The following is a 24,918-nucleotide window of genomic DNA, read 5'->3' on the forward strand; positions in this document are numbered from 1 at the left end:
TATTACACATTTAATACTCATATTCTTCCATAAAATTTTAGAAAAATACACATATGCTTTCATGGAAAAACCCTAATCTCTCAACCATTTTGCAAAATAATCTCCTTCATAGAAAGCTTACGTTACAAGGAGTCCAAAAATAAGAAAATCATCAAGAATAATCTTATAAATGACTTACTTGTAAGAGATGTTAATGGCTGATATTTTGAGCTCTCAAAACCCCCCTTTTGAAGATGAAAATCAGTTAAAGAAGAAGAAATAAAAAGATGAAGCCTTTTTTTTGTTTTATTTTATTTAAAACTAGTCAAAATTGGTGACCAAAACACCACATAATCTTGACTTTCCCATCAATTTGTCCCCCCATGGCCAGCCACCCTATTCTCTATGGGTCTAATTGCTCTTTAAGGCCCCCAAGTTAGGTTCTTTAGCTAATTGACACTCTTATCTAACAAAGTAGGATTTTGCACTTTAAGCAATTTAGTCCTTTTTCATAATTAGGCAAGCAATCGCTAAAATTAAATCACCAAAATTTCCATATACTTATCTAATCATGCTACAATACATAAAATGATATTTAAAATAATTTCCTCGACCTCGGTTTAGTGGTTTCAAAATCACTATTCTGACTATCCCCAAAATCAAGCTATTACAATTCTCCCCCCTTTAGCGATTTTCGTCCTCGAAAATCTTACCGGTAAAAAGGTTCAGGTATTGGCTTTTCATGATTTCTTCGGGCTCCCATGTGCTCTCTTCAACCCCATCTCCCTGCCATAATACTTTCACAAGGGGAACCTCTTATTTCTTAGTTGCTTAACCTTTCGGTCTAGGATCTTAATAGGTTCCTCACCATAGGACATATCCGGATGAATCTCAACCTCTATTGGTGCAATCACATGCGAAGGGTCTGATCTATATCGACGTAGCATGGACACATGAAACACATCGTGAATCTTTTCCAATTCTGATGGTAAGGCCAATCGATAGTCAACCGGCCCTACTCTCTCGGTAACTTCATACGGTTCTATGAAACGAGAACTCAACTTGCCTCTTCTACTAAATCTGAGAAATTTTCTCCATGTGGATACTTTCAAAAACACTCTATTGCCAACTTGAAATTTGATCTCTTTCCGATTCAAATCTGCATAGGATTTCTGCCTATCCGAGGTGGCCTTCAAATAGTCACGAATCACTTTAACTTTCTCTTCAGTCTCCTTAACTAGATCGACCCCGTGAGTCTGACTCTCTCTCAGCTCGGTCCAATATAAGGGCGTTCGACACTTTCGCCCATACAAAGCCTCATAAAGCGCCATTTTCAAACTCGATTGGTAGCTATTATTGTTGGTGAATTCAACCAATGATAAGTACCTTTCCCAACTACCTTGAAATTCAAGAACACAACACCGAAACATGTCTTCTAAAATTTGAATCACTCTTTCCAACTGACCGTCGGTTTGCGGGTGAAATGTCGTGCTGAAACTCAACTTTATTCCCAATGCCTCTTGTAGCTTTTTACAAAACCTCGAGGTAAATCTCGAGTCCCTATCCGAAATAATCGACAAGGGCACCCTATGTAGTCTCACAATTTCTGAAATGTACAAGTTAGCCAATCTCTCAAGGGAGTAGTCGGTACGCACTAGTATAAAATATGCCGACTCTGTTAGCCTATCCACAATAACCCAAATAGCATCCTTTTTCTTCGGGGTTACCGGAAAACCCATCACGAAATCCATAGTAATCCGATCCCACTTCCACTCAGGGATCGTGATAGGCTAAGTAGACCCGAAGGTACTTGGTGTTCAGCCTTCACTTGCTGACACACAAGACACTTAGAAACGAACTCTGAATTGTCTCTTTTCATTCCCGGCCATCAATACATTTTCTTCAAATCGTTATACATTTTCGTACTCCTGAGGTGTACTAATAAACAACCATTATGTGCCTCATCTAATATCTTCCGAATCAATTCGGTGTCCTTAGGAACACAAATCTTATCCCGGAATCTCAAGCAACTTTCAGAATCGATTCGAAAATCCGATTCAACATCCAATTTGCACAGGGTTTTCTTGGATAGTAATTCGCTATCACTCTTTTGAGCCTCAAAAATTTCTTGAAGAAACGTCGGTCTAGCTTTTAGCTCTACTAGAATCGAACCATCCTCTGACAAGGTTAATCGGGCATTTATTACTCTCAAAGCAAAGAATGATTTTCTACTTAATGCATCGGCGACCACGTTCACTTTTCCCGAATGGTAATCTATAATCATCTTATAATCTTTTAATAGTTCCAACCATTTATGTTGCCTCAGATTTAAATCCTTTTGGGTCATCAAGTACTTAAGACTTTTATGATCAGAGTATACATGACATATCTCTGCGAACAAATAATGTTGCTAGATCTTCAGAGCAAATACTATGGCGGCCAACTCTAGGTCGTGTGTCTGATAGTTCTTCTCGTGAGGTTTCAATTGTCTCGAGGCAAAAGCCACAACTTTGCCCTTTTGCATAAGCCACGAACTCTTTTCCTGATTTAGGTTGTACTAGTACGGGAGCCTCAGTCAACAACATCTTCAACTTTTCGAAACTTTGCTGCCACTTATCCGACCATTCAAACTTAAATCCTTTTTGAAGCAACCTTGTCATGGGAGTCGCAATCATAGAGAAGTCCTTTACAAATCGCCTGTAATAACCGACCAACCCTAAAAAGCTCCTAACTTCAGTCACATTCTTTGATGGTTTCCATTCAACAATAGCAGAAACTTTGTTAGGATCAACCCTAATACCATCACTCGAAACAATATGGCCCAAAAAGCCGACTTCTCTAAGCCAAAACTCACTTTTACTAAATTTGGCATACAACTGATTGTCCCTCAAAGTTTGCAAAATAGTTCTCAAGTGTTTAGCATGTTCTACCTTGTGTGTAGAGTATATCAGGATGTCATCAATGAATACAACCACAAAATTATCTAGATATGGCCAAAATACTCTATTCATTAAATCCATAAACATGGCGTGAGCATTTGTTAAGCTGAAAGGCATGACAGGAAACTCATAGTGGCCATACCACGTCCTAAAAGCTATTTTAAGCACATCTGTTTCTTTAACTCGTAGTTGATAGTAGCCAGATCTCAAGTCTATCTTAGAAAACCATGCTGCTCCCTTCAGTTGGTCAAACAAGTCGTCAATTCGCGGAAACGGGTATTTGTTCTTGATCTCCTCTTATTTAACTGCTGGTAATCTATGCACAACCTCATAGATCCATCTTTCTTTTTTACAAATAACACCAGAGCACCCCACCGTGAAAAGCTTGGTCTTACAAAACCCTTGCCGGTCAATTCTTGCAACTGTGACTTTGCTTCTTTCAGCTTAGTCGAGGCTATCCGATATGGAGCAATCAAAATAGCATAGTCCCTAGCATTAGCTCTATACCAAATTCAACCTCTCTATTAGGGGGTAACTCAAGCAATTCTTCTGGGAATACATCCACATATTCACTTACAACCAATACTGACTCAACCTTCAACTCTGATTCCTTAGTATTCATTACAAAAGCCAAATAAGCTTCACATTCGTTCCTCAAACACTTCTAGGCAGACATGGAGGATATCACCAAAAGCAAGTTCCTTGGCTCACCTGATTCAACCCAAAGGGTTTCACCATTTTCACATTTTAATTTAATAGCCTTTTGTCAAAAATTTACTATAGCATCATGGAATGTCAACCAGTCTATACCTAATATGACATCAAACTCATCGAATGGTAACAGCATCAAATCGGTTTACCTAATAGGTTTTACTACCAAAGGACATTTCTTACATACTTTATCAACTATCACATGTTTACCTAATAGGTTTTACACTTTAATCGTAAATACCGTAGACTCAATAGCCATATTCGTGCTAGACACCAACTTCATGCACACATACGAATGAGTAAAACCAGGGTCAATCAAAGCAATAACAGTTTTATCATATAGAGAGAATGTACCGATGATCACATAAGGAGAGGATGCATCTTCACGTGCACGTATGGCATAGATTTTAGCTAGAGCCCTAGCTTCAGACCTTATGGTAGTGTCTCTCGTCACATTCTTCCTACCAGCCCCAACTCCAACATTCTTTTGAGGTCTTCCTTTAAAATTGGTGCCACTTGGTCTTGTACACTGAAATTTCTTTTGGTCAGTCATTTCAGGGCAATCTTTAATAAAGTGGTCTTGAGAACCATATTGAAAATAGGATCCATCATTCATTCTACACTTGCAGAAATAATTTAGACCACAATACTGGCATTCTGGTTTGGAAGATCTAACAGGCCGTGTGCCATCTCGTGTCCCAGTCCATGTGCTACTAAGTTTGCCCTTAAAACAAACCATTTATAACCCAATTGCTTAAGTTCCAAGACCTGCCAAAAACACATGTCTGCAAGCCTTCAAAACACATTCAAACACACTCAAACATCCCAAAACAATGAACCTATGTGCCTAACCAATGTGCCATCATTGATACCACAATTTAAATACTTAAATAATCCAAAATTTAGATTATGATATCAAGTCACAGGCATATATCAATTGGATGCTTTTAAGTTAAAAAACTACCTTACATTCAAGTCAAATCTTCCTATTTCTCTACTCATCCATTTACATTCAAACATACTATAACTTAACACCTAAATAAGGTTTATACCAAATAGCCAAACAACATAATTCTATAAATCACAATATCTAAAAATGATCACATTTAGCCATTACAAAACATAAACATTATTTCATCCATCTAACCATTATCATAAATATAACCTATTCAAAACATATGCAACTTCACCTATTACATGCCATATAAGCCAAAAGTATATATTCAAAAACTACCAAAGATCTCTGGATAGTGTGATTTCTTTGAGTTGATCTGATTGCTCGATTTTACACAAAATGTTATCAATAAAAGAATAATACAAAGAATGTAACACCCTTTTACTCATATCCAATGCCGGGACAGGGTACAAGGCATTACCAGACCTAAACTCACGTAATCATACAAAATTGAGACATGAATTTCTGTCCAAATTAAAACCATTCATTAACATGTATATTGTCCTTTATATGGACTCAGGAAGCCTAAAATAAACATTGAGAGTAGTTCGGGACTAAACCGAGAACTTTGAGGATATTTGGAAGACTTAGATAATTTTCTTGTTTTAGAGAGTCACACGCCCGTATGGCCTGGAACACGCTCGTGTAACTCTCTGACTATGACGTCATCAGCAAAATAGGATCACATGGCCAAGTCACACGCTCGTGTGCTAGGCCTGTAGCAAATTAAATTCCAAAAATCAGGTGCAGACTTCACATGGCCTAGGCACACGCCCATGTCTTGAGGCCGTGTCTTTCACACGGTTGAGACACGTGGCAGTGTCTCTGCCTGTGTGTTTACTGCTGAGCATTCGATTTTGCATTAATTAGGGTGCAGGGGACATATGGCTAGACCACACACCCATGGGGTAGCCCGTGTGTCACACACTACCTAGACACACCCCCGTGTGTTTACCCACGTGGACAAATTTAAGGCTATTTTCCAAGCCAATTGTCAACCTTATTTGTTCAAACACATATATGGCTTCAATGATGCTTAAACACTCATAAACATAGCTTATGCATGACAACTTCTCCTCACATCATACTTGTTTAAGACTCCCTATTATGACCAATCAAATCTTACCAACACACATATATAAATAAGCAATATTTCTTAGACTTTCATGCATGCATTTTCATACCATCTTATACACACACATGACATTCATCAACATTCAATCATCAATAACTATAGGCCACATCATAATGGAATTAGCACATATATACATAGATGAATAGGTTTACAACCCAATATTCATTATGAGCCATATCTCATGGCCATACACAAAATGAATCAACTATCATTATAAGCCAACACATTTGGCTAGACCAATATGACATATAACAAAAAGACCAAGTCCCTATACATGCCATGTAACGCCCCAATTTTTGGGTTTTCTGTGTTTCTGCGATTTTTAAAATTTTTGTGTGTTCTGGTTGGTTAAAATATATATTTTAGTAGGTTAGTGGGTCTTTGGAAGGCCCAAACTTAAGTTAAATCCGTGGTAGTCTTCGAAATTTTAATTTTATGAACAGGTGATGCAATTAGTGTTTGGGCTTTTAAGAGTAAAGGGATAAAAGATGACACAAAAAGGAGTGTGGTGTAGTGGCAAGGTGGCGCCACTTAGGGGACAAGGAAGTGACGCCATAGAGGAAGCAAGGGGTCCAAGGTTCAAGTCTTGGCTCTTGCAATATATTTTGGTTTTTCTTTTCAATAAATCTGGAAGCAAGTAGGTGCACTTTAAAGCTTAATGTGTTGGATTTATGACACAAATGAGTTGATGGCCTAGTGGTGGTGGTGTGAGTTGGCATGTGAGAGGACTTTGGTTGAATCCTTGCACGCAAAGGTTGATTATTTTGCTATGTTGGGACGGCAAGAGTTGGTGTTGGTTTTAAACTCGTGATGGAGGGATCCCACATCGGAAGCTAACATAAGAGTGGATGGAGAGTGGCTTTAAATAGAGCAAACCATGAGGAGAGTAGGCATACCCTTCTTGGTGATCCTTTCGCTTTGTGACGTGCTCGTTTGGGTTGGGCGTCACTAAGAGTGTTTGGAGTCTTGGATTAACTGTAGTCTCCTAACAGTGTGTATTTCTCATTACTCTAGCAATGGGGCTATTGTTTCGGGCCGCGATGGGCTGAAATGGGCCATGTGGTCCCAATGGGTCCATAGGCCCAAGTGGATAAGTTGTAGAATTACCGAAATACCCTTGTAGGGTAGAATTATCGAAATACCCTTGTAGGATAGAATTATCGAAATACCCTTGTAGGATAGAAATACCGAAATACCCCTGTAGGGTAGAATTACCGAGATACCCTTGTGGGGTAAAATTACCGATTTACCCATGGAGGGTAAAATAACTATTTTGCCCCTCGTGCGTAAATGACTAACTTGTGTGATGATTGGGTTAGTTGACGTGGATTTATGTTAGTTATCATTAATTTGTAAGTCTAATGTGTTAGTGATCGATTGTAGGATTATCGCGTGGGAGATATCATCATCAATCGTCATCAACCAGGTGTGTAAACGACACCCTCCCTTAGACTGAATCGGTAAAAGCCGAAATACCGAAACGTTGGTATTTTGTGAATTCATGACGTCTGGCGCCAGAGATAGTTGTTAATGAGTATGGTGTATTTGGATGATTAGAGTGCAGAGTGTGCATTTTCGTGCACAACGGTATTTTTGGGCTTAATAGTAGAAAGCAGAGCCAATAGGCCAACGGGCCCACTTTGGTAAAAAACGAGGTAAGTACTTGATTACTTGGTAAACGTTAGAATGAGCATGAAACCTTAGCAATAGGTAATAATTACTGAAATACCCTTATGCATGCAAAATTATGATTTTACCCCTAAGGTTATTTTTTTCTGAAAAGCATGATGTTACATTTACGTATCGTATGCCATGACATATTATTTCATTGCATGGGACATGGGTTTATATTGATGGAGGAAGCGTTACGGCACCTTCTTTGCAATTTGGTGTCCTCGCCACATATATCTATTTTGGTGACTTCGTCACAATATCCGGACCTCATTTGCAATCTGGTGGTAACCGCCACATATATATATATCTGTTTTGGTGGCCTAGCCACAATATCTGTATCTGGTGACCTCGTTACAATATCTGGCAGCCTCGCTGCAATTTCTGTGGTGTGTAGCGATTGGGTGGGTCGAGTAGTCTCCCCACATGGTGTAAGGCTGGTACGGGGGTGCTATGGATGGCTCTGGGTTGGGATTTCTGCATTCATGATATATTTGTTCTGTATCTGCTATGGGCCTATGGGTTTCATTTTGATTTCTGTACTGGGCCAAGGCCCAAATAATTCTGACTCTGAGGTTTGATCTGTTTTGGGCTATGGTTGGGTTATGTTACACAATTGAGTTTACTGGACTCACCCTTTATTTTCATCTCTGCAGAAATCCCCAACCATAGTGGGCTTGAAGTCGTGAGGATTGAGTGGCCACATCATCTGCAAAGTTGGTTTTCTAAGTTAGTTTATTTTTATTATTTTATATTCTAATTTAATTTTGGGTTTTAAGTTGTAATAAGGTCGCTATTTAAATTTCTTTTTTCTCGCTATGGTTTTATTTTCTGATTATATTTATACTATGACGAAACTGCTAGTGTTAGGCTACGCGGGTTTTCAAAATTAATGAACGTTTCCAAGACTCAACAAGCACAACAAATGGATAGCCTAAAGATTGATAAATGGCTTTTCATTCAACCGCTATTTTTACAAAGACCACCCCAATCACTTAAACCAGCGAATGCATACTAAGTCGTAAGTCCATGTGACACGTCAGATCTGGCCATAACGTCTGGGCCGGGTTTGGGGTGTTACATGCCATACTCAAAATGTTAAGACTAACTATACCCAAATAACCTAATCGATAGTGTGAACATGCCTCTGATGTACTTTGATCCTCGAGCTAGCTTGGCGATACTATAAGAAAATGGAAAAGAGAGGGGGTAAGCATAAAGCTTAGTAAGCTTGCATGTAATTAGTAAGCAATAAGAGTATGCACTTTCATACACATACACATCATAACTTAAATTATCTCATTCTCAATTATAATTGTAGCCATATCCTATCTCATTCAATTTACATAATGTTCAATAGAACTTAAGATTATAATTCCTTCATTTTCCTCTTACCGAAGTCTTATCATTTCGTAATCTCAATAACTACGAGTTTGGTGTACATACCTGTACCCTTTCAACATGATCATACCACGCCATTTCTTTGACAAATTCTTAGACTACCCATTGAATCACTTGGAATACTAAGGATATGCGGGATTATCATACACACATTAATATTCCAATTCCATGTCCCAGACGTGGTCTTACATGGGATCTCACATCGATACCATATCCCAAATATGGTCTTATATGAAATCTCATTTCGATGCCATGTCCCAGACGTGGTCTTACACGAAATCTCATATCAACCCCATAACCCAGATAAGGTCTTACATGATAACACATAATGATGCCGATGCCATATCCCAGCTATGGTCTTATACGGGATCTCATCAACTTAAATGTCTTGATATTGGTACTTTAAGTATTCCTAAGGTTCAACCGGCTTTCATTACCTCAATTCTTTGTTGGACAACATCAATAATATTCATAAAGACAAATATACAATTCATGCAATTTAAATGCTAAATGCATAATAAAATGTTGTATCAATTACACACAAACTTACCTCGGTACAAAAATATGGTCAATTTATTCGATTTAGTCCAAGATCTTGCTCTTTCCCCGGTCTAGGCCCGGACTCCATTTTTTTGATCTATAATAGCAAATTTCACTTATTTAATTACCACGTTATTCAAAACAACCCATAAATCATATTTTGACAAAATTACAATTTTGCCCCTAAACTTTCACATAATTATAATTTAGCCCCTAACTCGTAAAACGAAATGCAGCCAATTTCTTTGTTACCTAAGCCTAGACGATTCATATTTCCTCTTATAAAAACCCATATTTTTCATCAATTCACATTTTTAACACCTATTTTTACATGTTTTACAAACAAGTCCTTTTAGGTGTTTTCATGAAAAAATCACTTAGAAAAAGATGTTCATCTATCACTAAACTTCCACATTGCTCCATTAATCATCAAAATACATGCATGACACACACGAGTAATTTTTTGAATGTAAACCCTAGCTCAAAATAGTGGTAAAAATATCTATAGCATGCTTCAAGGATATCAAAAACATCAAAAACATAAAAAACTACCACCAAAATGACTTACATGTAGAAGGTTTCTCTTTGTTAAAATTTCAAGCTCCCAAATGGCTATTCTTGCTGTAATTTTTGGTGCATGAGAGAGTGAAGAAGATGACCATTTTATTTTTATTTTATTTAATCTATCTAAAGTCATCAAAATACCAAACCCTACCAATTTTGACTTTTCATTTATTACACTCCATGTGCATCCACTCACCCATATAGTGGTTTACTCAATAAGGACCTCAACTTTTAAGTTCTAAAGCTATTTATCACATTTAGCTAATAGAACACAACTGTAGCACTTTATGCGATTTAGTCCTTTTTCACAAATTAAGCATTCAAACGATAAAATTCTTAACAAAATTTTTACACAATCATATTATCATGCTGTAGATCTCAAAAGAATATTAAAATAAATTTTATTACCTCGGATTTGTGGTCCCAAAACCACTATTTTGACTAGGCCTGAAATCAAGATGTTACAAAGAACATGAGTAAGCTTTTGTAAAGCGTAGTAAGTTCAACGATTAAAACGATATAGCTTACCGAATTAAACATATCAATTCAAATAACAAAATTAATAATCAAAGTTTCCTGTCATCACAGTTCACAATAGGTGAGTCTATACTCAAACAAGAATATGATCATCTTCCTGTCAATCGCAGTTCATATTAGGTGAGTCTATACTCAAATAAGAATATGATCATTCATTCAAATCATAATGCTATTAGAAATTTATGAAGAATCTTTTCATAATTCAATAACAAGTCATTTTTTAATAGAAGCAATGTCTGATGAACGATAAACGGATGTGAGTACATGGTTATCCATCTGAACACTCTAAACGCTCACATGAGCCAAGCAAACCGATAACACTCCTCGACACCAAGTGCCTAGCCCATAGGCTAACATCCCTTCTGTAACACACCTCGGCACCAAGTGCCAAGCCCGTCCCTGATAACACGCCAGAAACACTGTAAATATAACATGATAGTCTGCAACAAATGCAGGACTTCGGTATAGAAATAAACAGGAATCATCATCTTGTCTCAAATTAATCCCATACAATGTGCACTATAACCTCTTAGCATTCCAATTGTACTCTATTCTACGTTCATCCGGCATAGGAGATAACTTCACTAATCAGAGTTATATATAGTTCACTATTTCAATTCTCATCACTTTAACATTAAATATATTAAATTAACATTCAACAATCAAGTTTTTCACACAATATCCATCACAAAACATCTTAAATTAAACCAAACGAACTTACTAGGGTTAAACTGCAGTAATGGCAAAAGTTCAGGGATTATTTCACAACTTTCATTTTTCCTTGGTTATCTACTTGATCTTGATCTATAATATAATTTATTTCAATTATTAACCTCAATTTCATATACTATTCAATTTAATACATATAACTTCTTATTTATAATTTTACACATTTTCCCTAACATTTATACTTTATTCAAATAGGTCCCTAGGCTAAAACAACATTTTTTCTGCAATTAAACCTTATACATCCACTAAGCCAAATGTTAACTATTCCAAACCAGCAACAAACCTTCAGAATTTTAAAAGAAATATACTAATTTTACACACTTACAATAAATCCTTAAATTTACAATTTACTTTAAATTACTTTACAAAGTCAATAAAAATAATCACCAAGCTTCAACCCAAACCAAATACAACTAAAATGATCCAAAAATTTCAATGACATAATTTCTATACATTGATGATTTCACAATTTAACCCCCAAACTAGCTAGGTTTCATTATAATTAGCTCAAAGCTTAAAATTCATGATAAAAAAACTAAGAAAAAACTTACATGCACCAAGAAATGGAAAAACTGAAGCTCCAGATCATAGAACAATGGTGTTTCGGCCAAACAATAAAGAGAGAAAGAATATGATAACCCCCACTATTGTTTTGTTTGCTTATTATTATATATATTTCATGATATTATACTTTATTATTAATTTAATCTTAAAAGAACTAATATATATAATATATAAAAATTCACTTATTAACTGCCCCACTATATAAAAATAGTATAATTACCATTTAAGAAGGGTTTAGTTGCAAAATTGATAATTCAATTATTTTAAACTTTAACTAAACAAGCTTAATTTAAGGACTTAATAAGAAAATAGCCCAAAAGCTATTGGATTAATCATATCCACCGTTGCTTGGACTCTTTGACCATGGTTTAATCACCATTTTGGTCAATTTACTATTTCAAATCTATAGTGATTAACTTTTACCTCTTTTACAATTTAATTCTTTTTCCTTAATTAATTATCAAATCACTAAAATTTCTAGACCGAACTTCAATACACCACTATAGTAACTCCGTAAATATTTAATAAAAATATTTATGGGCTTGATTTACAGAAACGAGGTCTCGATACCTCATTTTCCAAAACCACTTGACTCCTAAGGACAACCACTTATACTATTCTATTCGTTCAATTTATAAAAAATCATTAAACCAGAGTTCAATATAATATTATAATTGACTCGTAAATATTAAATAATAATATTTATAGATTCACTCGTCTAATTTGTGGTCTTGAAACCACTATTTTCGGTGCCACTGAAAAATAGGCTGTTACATAAATCATCTCTTTCAAGATCCTAGATTTGTCACTTAGAAAAACATGCATATTTCTATGTTACCTTTTAACTAAAGATTCCTTAGCATTCATGCAAAGTAATAGGGATAGGTTAAGTTTGAAATAATTTAATTATATAAAGCTAAAGTTATGCAAGGTAATAGTGTTCTTTTGAGATTATTATGAACCTTTAATTTATTCTTGTTCGAATATAAATTAAGCATGCATCTTCCAATTCTTACGTCAATTAACCACCATTTGGTTCGGATTAAACGATTAAATCTAATGCAGTCAAACATATCTTAATGCATGGACAACATGAATGATTTTAACGAGAAGCATAAATAATTGAGGCACAAAACAATTAAACAAAATTTGAATGAATTGAATCAAGGAATTGCAACCATTCTAGTTGAAACAATTTTAAGTCATTATTATTAATGAAAGAGCAATAAAATAATTTGCAATCATGTTTATAAATTAAGAACGATTAAAAGAGAAAGGAAGAAGAAACTCTGAGATGAAATCGGTGATTTCCCGAGAACTATTCATGGCGGCTTCCTTTGATTTCCTTCACTGCTTCGATGAAAATTACTCCTCAAGGTGGCCAGCCAAGAGAGATTTTCTCTCAAGAACTACTTGCTATAAGAACTCTCAAAGAGAGAATTGGAAAATGAAGGGAAATGGAAGGCTAGGCATGGGAGAGAAGAGAATGAATTAAGGGATGAAGGATGATTTGAGAGGTGAATGAGGGTGGTATTTATACATGAGGGAAGACTTGAGAGTTCGCTAAAAATAACATGAACATCCCTTAGAAATCTCCCATTCATGGCTGACCATATTTCATGGAGAGAGGGACTGATTTTTTCATGATTCAAGATTGATTCTTGCTTGATTTGTGGCATGAGTTGGATGGCAACTATAGGGTTTGACTGGGGCTGATTTGTGATTTTTTACACATGTAAGCACCTTAAATAATTATTCCAAAGTTGATTGGGCTGCTCTACCAAGTTATTGCTGAATTTGGGCTTCTTTCCCCCTTAATGGACGGTTTGGGCTCTAATGTAGAAGGTAGACCTGTTCTTTTCAGCAACCCACTTCTAAGCTGGGTTAAAATAATTGTTGAGTCCAAATGCTTGAGCTTGCCATCCCATGCTGATTTTTGTTTAGCTTACGTGCATGTGCCACTCATACTGGCTCTGAACATCAAACAAATCAGTGTAACAACCTGCAGCAATTATAGCACAAATTATGAAATTTCAAAATGCGGCAACATAGAGTAGAATTATGTGAATTTAGCACTGAATTAATAAAAAATTATAATCTTTGATGGTAGTTTTATGAATCACTAAACTAGACTATGATCATGACTAAAGAAAGTGCAATCGAATGGTAGTGTAGCTATGGTGAGTCCAGAATATCGTATCCACAAGGACTAAAAGTACTAGTACTAACTATCTTTCTATTATTTAGCCTAAAATAAAAGGAAATTGTTTTAATCTAAAATTAACTAAACTAATTAACTAATGAACGCGACAGAAAGTGAAGGAAATAATCGAATAAACCAATGATAAAGATAATACCAGAGGAAGAATTCATCTAGACTTGACTTACTATTCTGACTCTGAATCAAACGATTTATTCACTTGTCTTGATTCGTAGAAATCCTTCGAGACTAAGAACAACTGACTTTAGGTTGATTAATTGAAATCTCTTTCTAATTAAAACCCCTATTGTCGCATTAACTTGATTTATGGATTCCCTTATTAGATTTGACTCTAATCCGGTAGAGTTATGTCGTCCTATTTCTAAGATTGCAATCAACTCCACTTAGTTATGCTAGATCTACTCTTAAACATGGACTTTTTCTCCACTGAATAAGAACACCAAACTTGAATTAATATCCTGAAAATATTAAGGCAAGAATTAATAACACATAATTAAGAACAAGAACAAGTATTTATCATGTAATTCAGAAAATTAAATAATAAGATCCATCATAGGTTTCATCTTCCCTAGGTATCTAGGGAATTTAGTTCATAATTTTAGGGAAAAACATCTCAAAAATAGGAAAACAATAAAACATAAAAAAACCCAAAAACTTTGAGAGAAATTGAAGGGAGATCTTCAGTCTTGAAGGAGATCCTGCTTCCGAGTTGAATCTGTTGGTGTTCTTCAAGTAATTTCTGCTTTCTACTCTGTGAGTCCCCCTTTAGGTAATCTTATAGTGTGTATTTATAGACTTTAGAATGCTCAATAACCATAAAAATTGGGTTTTTTTGCGTAACAGGGAAGCAGGGTGTGAAATCGACACGGATTGGCACATGGGTGTGTGGCTAGCCCGTGTGGCTCACATGGGCGTGTGGCCAGCCCGTGTGGAAATGCCCAGCCGTGTGGATCCTGGAAATAACTCTTTTTGCCCAATTTTGGCTCGTTTTTCGCTCTTTTCGCTCCCCTATGCTCACCTAAGTATAGAAACATGAATTTAAAAGATTAGGAGTATCAAATTCACTAATTCATATAATAAATCATCCAAAAACGCATCAAGAATGGGATTAAAAATGTGTTACTTTTATGGCTTATCAAATATCCCCATACTTAAGCATTTGCTTGTCCTCAAGAAAAATCATCACTTACAATTAAAATTAATCTTTCTCAACTTGTAATTCTCATCAATAATGTTTTGTCATAATTCAAAAATAATCACACATTGATAATTCAACTAAAAGTTCCCTAAAGATTCAAACAATCCAAGTCACACATTTTTTTAAGACATGAAAACATAGGTATCTCCGCTTATCTAAGTAATTACCTTTAACTCAAAATCGACAAGATTTTACATCCTCACTAAAGATTCACTCAAATCACTCAAAGTGTTTAAGGTTCAAAAGTTAAGCACTCAAAAGTCAATTATGAAAATTCATTACCATAGGCTTGCATGAAAATCAAATCTCCACCACTATAAAATGATATGATACACAAATCAAAAGGTCTTTAAAGGATTATAACGGGGATTGGATTAAAGGTGAGGATAAAGGCTGAAAAAGAAGGTTAGAATCGAGATCGAATTGATAAATTACCTAAGTAGAAAAATAAACTAATACTAAATAATTACATCAATCGAATCAATCGAAATTATTAAAGAATAACACGAGCTTCTTCTCAGAATATGAAATTAACTACTTAAGCTTAAAAATATAGAACTAGTAATAATCAACATAAATGTATATATTTTTTTCCCTTCTTTTTGAGAACAATGGATAATAAGAGAAAATTTTACAACTGAAACAAAAGAACATAGTTAAGCAACTAACCAAATCAAATCTTGACAAAAAAGGGAGTTAATAAAATGGGAAACAATTCTCAATGAATCAAAAAAAGAGTTATAGGTTAATATTAAAGGGTAAATCAAGAAACGGTTTGTTAGGCTTAAAGGGAGTTCACTAAGGGCTAATTATGAAGGTAGGCTTATGGGATAAGTGGGTTAAAACCTATGTGCCTTTATCATCTCAGTATATCAAATCAAAGGTGTGGTTTCAACATGTATAATTGAAGCAAGTTCTAGAATAACCAATCAGTATTGACACAATCATAACCAATAATAGAGTGAGCAAGAAAAGTGTATGCTCTAAAGGTTCAAAATCTCACAAAAATTATGGTTTTTAATGTTAAGCTTGCAAATCTCAAACTTCAAGATAATACTTCAATTTAGGGAAACAACTTAAAATTTTTAATTTTGAAAATAGACTTATCATGCTTGATTCTCTAGTGTCTTAAAGTTTAAACAATCAATACACAATTACCTATGAATTTAATCTAAAACACATCAATGATAATCATAAATCAATAAGAATTCATTTTAATAGTAATGTGAGAAAATTACTTAAACACAAAACATAATTCAGGGATTTTCTAATAATTCTACAGATAACCTCCCCACACTTAAGATTTACATTGTCCTCAATGTACAAACATATATAATCACAGTATAAACAGAATATCATAAGAGAGGGAGGAAACTAAAACTGCCCTGAATATTGAATGAAATCTTCAGAATAGTGAAAAACGGAATTGTAGTCAAATCTAAATGTAACTCATGATTCTAAGAAAACTAACAAGAAAATAAACACAAATAATAAAGAAGATTAAAGGGTTATAACTCGATTAGAAACAACCATAAAATTTTCAAAAGGTAATAATGAAAATAAGTTGAAGAGAAAAAAAATAAAACAACTAAAACAAAATTAAAAAGAAAGATAAAAATAAAAAATAATAAACTCAATGATATTAAATAAATTAAAAGGTAATTGTAATGACAATAGTAAAAAAATGAAAGAGAAAAGAAAAAAATAGAAATAGCAAAAAAAAATTAAAATATAAAAATTTAAAAATATAAGTATAAGAATAATAAATTAATTAATTAATTAGTAAAATAAAAATAAATAATATAACAATTAAAAATAAATAAAATAAAATAAAATTGGGGTGATTAACCTAGTTTCCACATGGCCATGGACATGCCCATGTGTCCAGGCTGTGTGGGTCACAAGGCTATGTCGCTAGGCCGTGTGTGTTTTCTTTTGCTTCTCTCACGCCCATGTGAGATCCCACACGTCTGTGTGGCCAGGCCGTGTGCTCCACACACTCGTGTGGCCAGGCCGTGTAACTCTCTGACTTTGAAAAAAATTAGCTCCAGGTTTCACACGGCCTAGGACACGTCCGTGTGTCCAGGCCATGTGGGTCACATGGCTATGTCACCAGGCCGTGTGTGTTTTCCTTCGCTTTTCCCATGCTCATGTGAGATCCCACATGCCCGTGTGGCCAGGCTGTGTGCTCCACACACCCGTGTGGCCAGGCCACGTGGGTCAAAAACACACTTTTTTTTTAGATTTTGAAATTTAATTAATTTTAAAAAAATTCATGAAATAATGTTAAGAAAATTAGCAGTGTTAACACTCGAGTTGCCTCCCGAGAAGCACTTATTTAAAGTCTAAGCTCGACTTACCTCATATTCACATAATTACGGTGGTTCTTGGAGTTGAAACTCCTCTTTCTCACTGTCAATTCTATTATCAATATAAGGTTTTAGCCGAGTAATATTTACCTTAAAAGTGCCAAATTCAGAATGATTTACCTCGATTGTACCGTATGGGAAAATATTCAGTACCGTAAAAGGAGTTGCTCCGTTTGCATTAAGCTCTGAAGTGGCGATTTGAGGGTTTGTTTTATCCAACAATACCTGATCGCCAATCTTAAATTGGTTTGTCCCATCCTTAAGCTCGTCATGGAGTCACTTTGGTCCATCGTGTATTCTAGGTTTCTCCTTGACGTGTGTCTGCCATTCATCTAGTTTATCGATTTGTAATATTCTTTCTTCATGATTTGTTCTGTTTTTGTTATGTAAACTGGACTGTGGCTCTATCACGCTTTTCCAAGGTGTTTCCTGCAAAGAATGTTAAGCCACATGGTTATTAACATTAACAGAACTCGTAATATCATCTCGATTACTAGATATCTTAACAGAATCACGAGCTTAGAGTTTAATCGTGTCATCACCTACATGAAGTATTAACTCGCCTATACCAACATCTATGATAGTTCTAGTAGTTGCTAAAAAGGGCCGTCCTAAAATCAACGGTACGTTACTCATCCATGTCTAGAATAATAAAATCAACTGGGAAAATAAATTTATCAATTTTGATGAGTACGTCTTCAACAATACCCTTAGGAAATCTAATTGTTCTATCTTCCAGTTGAATGCTCATCCTATTTTGTTTGGGTTTCCCAAGACCTAGTTGCTTAAACATTTTGTAGGGCATGATATTAATACTAGCCCCTAAATCAGCCAAAGCATTATTAACACTTAAACTTCCAATTAAACAAGGAATAGTAAAACTCCCTAGATCTTTTAATTTGATGGGTAGTTTATTCTGCAAAATGGCTGAGCACACTGCATTTAGCTCCACGTGTGACGAATCATCTAACTTCTGCTTATTTGCTAAAAGCTCCTTTAAAAATTTAACAAAATTTGGCATCTTCGAAAAAGATTCAATAAATGGTAAGTTAATATGTAATTTTTTCAACAGTTTAAGGAATATACAGAGTTGTTCATTTGTGTGGTCTTTCCTTGTCGCATTTGGATATGGCACATGAGGTATATATTCTTTACCGACCGAATCTTGCTTATTTTGGCTTATCTCAACCTTACCATTGCTTACTACAGTTTCTTGCCTCGGTTCAGATTCAGAATTAGTTAACCCTTCTTCATCTCGAACAGTGATCGCATGAAGCTGCTCTCTTGGGTTAGTTTCGGTGTTGCTTGGCAAGCTACCTTATGGTTGTTCTGAAATCATCTTTTCCAATTGACCGATTTGATTCTCAAGCCCTTGAATCAACGCTTGTTGATTTTGGAGTGCCGTTTCTGTGTTTTGGAAATGAGTTTCTGACACTGAAATAAACTTTGTCAATATCTCCTTAAGGTTCGGCTTCTTCTCCTACTAGTAAGGTGGTTGAAAGCCTGGACCACCCCGAGAGAAGTTGGGATGGTTCCTCCAACCTACATTATAAATGTTACTATACGAATTATTCTGAGGTCTAGAATTATTACCCATATAGTTGACTTGTTTGTCTTCTGTGCTTAGGTTGTAGGATCGATTTTCTAGATGGTTCCTTCCTCCATTTGCATCGTATTGCATCACTGGATGTACCTGCATAGAACCATATAAACCATCAATCTTTTTATTCAAACGTTCTACCTGATTTGACAACATGGTGGCTGCATCAATGTTAAAAACACCGGCTGCTTTCATCAGCTTTGTCCTCATGACTTGCCACTGATAATTATTCAGTGAAATCTCTTCTATAAACTCGTAAGCCTCTTCAGGTGTTTTGTTATTCAAAGTCCCACCGGAGGATGCATTAACCAATTGCCTAGTTGAGGGGTTCAAACCGTTATAAAAAGTTTGAACCTATAGCCATAGAGGTAACCCATGGTGAGGGAACCTTCTCAATAAATCCTTATACCTCTTCCATGCATCATATAAAGTCTCTAAATCCATTTGTACAAAGGAAGAGATATCATTCCTCAATTTTTCTATCTTAGCCGGTGGAAAGTACTTCAGCAAAAACTTTCCCGTCATTTGATCCCAAGTAGTGATAGAACCTCGTGGTAGGGAGTTCAACCACTGCTTAGCCTTATTTCTCAACGAGAACGGGAATAACCGTAGGTGAATGGCATCATCAGAAACGCCATTTATCTTGAAAGTGTCGCAGAATTCTAAGAAATTAGCCAAATGATTATTTAGGTCTTTGTCTTGCAAACCATCAAACTGAACAAACTGTTGAATCATTTGAATAGTATTAGGTTTCAGTTCAAAATTATTTGCAGCAACAGCAGGTCTAACAATACTCGATTTAGCCCTAGTTAAATTAGGCTTGGAATAATCGCATAGCATGAGGAACAGGATTCGGATTTACAGGATTTACAGCAACCACAGGAGGCAATTGATTATTATGATTTTCTGCCATCTCCTTAGTATTAATAATAATATCCTCTTGCTCTTCTATTGTACTTTGTTGACTTTGCCTCGCTTCTCTACAGTTTCTGCGAGCCGTACTTTCGATCTCACTGTTGAATACTAGTGGTCCTGACTGGTTTCTTCTAGTCATAAACTAAAGGAACCCGCTAGAAGCAAATAAAAGAAAAGTTAGTAAATTAAAAGTAAAACAAAAAAATAAAACAAAAAAATAAAAATGGCTAAATTAATAAAAATCTAGTGTTCCTAATATTTTAGTCCCCGTCAACGGACCCAAAAACTTGATGATCATTTTATGAATCACTAAACTAGACTACGATCATGACTAAGGCAAGCACACCGATTGAATGGTAGTATAGCTATGGTGAGTCCAAAATATAGTATCCACAAGGACTAAAAGTACTAGTATTAACTATCTTTCTATTATTTAGCCTAAAATAAAAGGAATTTGTTTTAATCTAAAATTAACTAAACTAATTAACTAATGAACACGACAGAAAGTGAAGGAAATAATCGAATAAACCAATGATTAAGACAATACCCAAGGAAGAATCCACCTAGACTTCATTTATTATTCTGACTCTGAATCAAATGATTTATTCACTTGTCTTGATTCGTAGAAATCCCTAAATTATGTTAATATCCCTTTCGAGACTAAGAACAACTGACTCTAGGTTGATTAATTGAAATCTGTTTCTAATTAAAACCCTTATTGTCGCATTAACTCGATTTATGAATTCCCTTATTAGATTTGACTCTAATCTGACAGATTTATCTCGTCCCTGTTTTTCACATAAACATGCATTAACAAATTTATGCCCTCAAACGCTTCTTACAAATAAGTAGCTCGCATGCAAAAATAATTTCAAAATTTTATATCAAGTAAAAGAAGATGTTAGCAACAATCATAATTCGCATGCTTTTCCGAGCCATATGTAAATCTTACCATTAAATTATTCTTCCTTATTTTAACTAAGCAAAAAAATCCTAAGGTTTAATAATGGTCTTCATATGTTACACATAGTAATTTCTCTCCACTAATGTAGTTGGCATAATTATCAAAATCAATAGGTCTTTCACAAGGTGGTAATAGGGCTAGGCTCAAAGTAGGGATAAAGAGAAGTGATTTTTAGGCTAAATAAATTTAAACTTGCCTTGTATCTACATAGCACAATCCACCTTACTAATTGAGTTAACACCCCAAACTTAATTTTGAACTCATGCTTCTGAACACTTTGATCATAAAACTTGATCATACATCATCATTTTTTTGAAGCATGTGCCTTATTCTGACTTCTCCACTAAATTTATTCACCAAAACAAGTAAAGATTGGTGTAAAATAGGGTAAAATTTATGAAAAGATGGTTAGGTGGCTTATGATGTAGGTAAATCAAATAACGAAGTCCATATAGCTCAAAATAAGGTTTCAAGGGATAATTATAAATAAGGTAAGCTTGAAAGGCTCAAACGATCCAAACAAAATGTTTCTATATCATTTTCAGATTCTTATGACTAGGATTTCACCTCAAGAAAGTTACTAAGACAAATTCTAAAGAGTTAAACCTTCATGGATGCCTAACATACATAAGATTTAGAAAACACAATCAAATTATGATTAAGCTAACATAATTTAAAAAAAATTTGAATAGAATCAGAAATTATACTTTCATACAAGCAAATTTATTAAGAAAAATTTTCTTTGAGCATTAATTTATTTCAATATTGTAACAGCCCGATTTTAGGCTAGTCAGAATAGTGGTTTTAGGACCACAAATCTGACATAGTAAAATTCATTTTTATTATATTTTTATGGTCTAAAACTTTATGGAATTGTTTTGTGAAAATTTCGTTCGAAAATTTTGACGTTCAAGCACTCAATTTAGTCAAAAGGACTAAATTGTAAAAAGTGCAAAAGTTGAGTTCTACATGTTAGAGGTGTCCAATTGTTATGAAATTTTAAATTGGATGTCCTTATGTGGTAATTAGACCATTGGTTAAGTTGGTGGACAAAAATGGACGTGGTTAGGCATGTTTCTAAAGTTTTTCATTAAGTACATTTTGGTTATTTAGTTATTAAAATGAATTAAAAACAAAATTAAAAGCCAATTTTTGTCCATCTTCAACCCTTGGCCGAAACTTGCATGGATAAACCATGGATAGGGTTTTTCAAGCTTCCAAGCTCAATTGTAAGTCTGTTCTAGCCTCGTTTTTAATGATTTTTACGTTTTTGAAATCATCGTAACAAGATCTATCTATTTCTACCACTAATTTGAGATATGGTTAAAGTATAGGGTTTTTACCCATGATGAATATGTGTGTATTTTGATGTTTAATGGTAGAAAATTCATGTTTATGGTTAGAGAAATGACTTTTACTAAGTGATTTTCGGTGAAAATGCATAAAAGGACCTATTTGTAAAAAGTTATGAAATATGTGTTAAAAATATAATTTAATAGAAAATGTGGGCTGCGATAAGCATGAAAATGATTTGGCTATGCATGGGTAGTAAAGAAATTGAACACATTTCATTTTACGAGCCTACGGACTAAAATATAAATATGTGAAACTTTAGGGGAAAAAATGTAATTTTACCATAATGTGTTTTTTGGATCACATTGAATAATATGACTAATAACTAGACTAACTGTGATATTATAGATAAAAAACGAGGTTCAGACGTAGAACGGGGGAAAAACGAGAAATTAACGGTTAGGTCCCTTGTTGCCATTTTGGTATTGAGGTAAGTTCGTATGTGAATAATGCATTATTATGTTTGTATTTTAAATATTTTAAATGCTTTGTTAATGTGTGGAATGAATGATTAATTCTATGGATACTATTGACAAGTTCTGATAAGTGTGAAAAATCCCGTTTGAACCTTAGGAATAAAATAGGATACGAGTGACATGACAATAGGAACCCTGTGATTTATGAGCTCATGAGATATGTGATATATGTTTATGTGGTTCTGGGTGCTGGTCTTGTACGTCCTACCGGTGGCTGGGTAGTTTGACATGTGTTGCAGATACCTAACAGCTTGTGTGAGCAGCCCGTGTAACTACGTCCTGACCGACAGCTTGTGTGAGCAGACCCGTGAGTAGCTTGAGAATGAGCCTTCATGTGTTATGAGATATGAAGTAGCTTTGGCTACGTATGACGCACTTATGTGCAAGACTTTCCAAGTATCCTTTAGTATTCTGAGTGGTTCAATGGGTATATCAATGATGAGATGAAAAAGGTATAAATATGTTACGAGATGGTACAGGTATGTACGAAAACTCATGAATAATAAGCTTGGTGTGTAATGAACATTTGGTAAGAATGTATTTGAGTAATTTACGCTTGAGAAATATCGATAACCTTATGAATATTGATATAACCTTATGAATATTGATTTACAGTTAAGATGATTAGATACATGATAATATTTGACAATGATCATGTGATAGGTTTATAAGCCTAATTGAATTGTGATATAGTACGGTTTATTTGTTTAAATTTTGTTCCATTGGATATGAGGAAAAGAAAAGGCAGGCATAATTGCCGAATAAAGTTATTATGAGAATATAGCAAGATACGAGCTTAGACAAGTGAAAGGAGGTTGAACTATATGTTGAAATTATGATCACTCATAAATAATGTGCATGTGATTAAGAAAATGGAATTAACTTGTTACATAATGTGATATGTTATCCCATGTCTTGTTATCTGATGTCGCAGAACGATACCTTCTCGTACCATAAAATGACACTTTTCCCAGTTAAGGACTAGGTTTGTCTCTTTGCATCGCCTAAGTACCTTAGCCAGATTGGCTAAGCAATCATCGTACGTATCTCCAAATACTGAAAAGTCGTCCATGAAAACTTCCAAAAAATTCTCAACCATGTCAGTGAAAATAGATATCATACATATTTGAAATGTAGCAGATGCATTACATAAACCAAATGGCATGCGTCTAAATGCAAATGTACTGTACGGGCAGGTGAATGTGGTCTTGTATTGATCTTCCGGTGCTACCGTAATCTAGTTGTACCCTGAGTATCCATTGAGAAAATAGTAGTAATCTCGCCCCGCGAGTCTATCCATCATCTGGTCTAAAAACGGAAAATGGAAGTGATCCTTCCTAGTTGCCTTGTTTAGCTTCTGGTAATCGATGCAGATTCTCCATCCCGTAACTGTTTTAGTCGGTATCAACTTGTTATTCTCGTTCTTTTTTACCGTGATACCTTCTTTCTTTGGTACGCACTGGACCGGACTTACCCATGAACTGTCCAAGATTGGGTAAATGATACCTGCATCTAACCACTTGAAAATCTCTTTGTTCACTACGTCCTTCATGATGGGGTTCAGCCTTCGTTGTCGATCGATCACCCCTTTTTCACCATTTTCCAGGATGATCTTGTGCATGGATACAGATGGACTAATACTGCGAATATCGGCTATGGTCCATCCGATAGCCTTCTTAAATTGTTTCAGAACAAAGATAAGTTTCTTTTCTTGCTCAGTAGTTAACTCTACTGAAACAATCATAGGCAGAGTAGAAGCGTCACCTAAATAAACATATTTTAAATGAGAAGGTAATACCTTGAGTTCTAGTTTAGGTGGCTCCTAGATTGACACTTTCGACTGTGTGTAATCCAGAGATTCAAAACGGGGTTGTGGATTAAATCCCTTTTGATTAGCTTCTAGCAAAGCTAAGTTTCCATCAGCCTCTTCATCACTTGGAGGGTTTGATGTCAAAATTCTTTCTAGAGGATCCTCAACAGAGTTGAGTTCCTTCTCCACTATTAAATCTTCTAAGTTGGATACTGTAGAACAATCATCTGTTGTGTCAGGAAATCGCATTGACTTGAAAACGTTTGTGACAGCCCAAAATTGACCCT

General features: G+C 35.1%; 1 non-coding gene across 1 annotated transcript; it reads left to right on the top strand.

The window, feature by feature from the left end:
- Window positions 1-19,483: 19,483 nt before the first annotated feature.
- LOC128281871 (small nucleolar RNA R71) lies at window positions 19,484-19,590 on the top strand. Its single transcript, XR_008272153.1, has one exon. It is a non-coding gene; the product is annotated as a small nucleolar RNA R71 (small nucleolar RNA).
- The last annotated feature ends 5,328 nt before the right edge of the window (window positions 19,591-24,918 follow it).

The sequence above is a fragment of the Gossypium arboreum genome, chromosome 1 (assembly GCF_025698485.1).
Source record: "Gossypium arboreum isolate Shixiya-1 chromosome 1, ASM2569848v2, whole genome shotgun sequence".
NCBI classification, from domain to species: Eukaryota; Viridiplantae; Streptophyta; class Magnoliopsida; order Malvales; family Malvaceae; genus Gossypium; species Gossypium arboreum.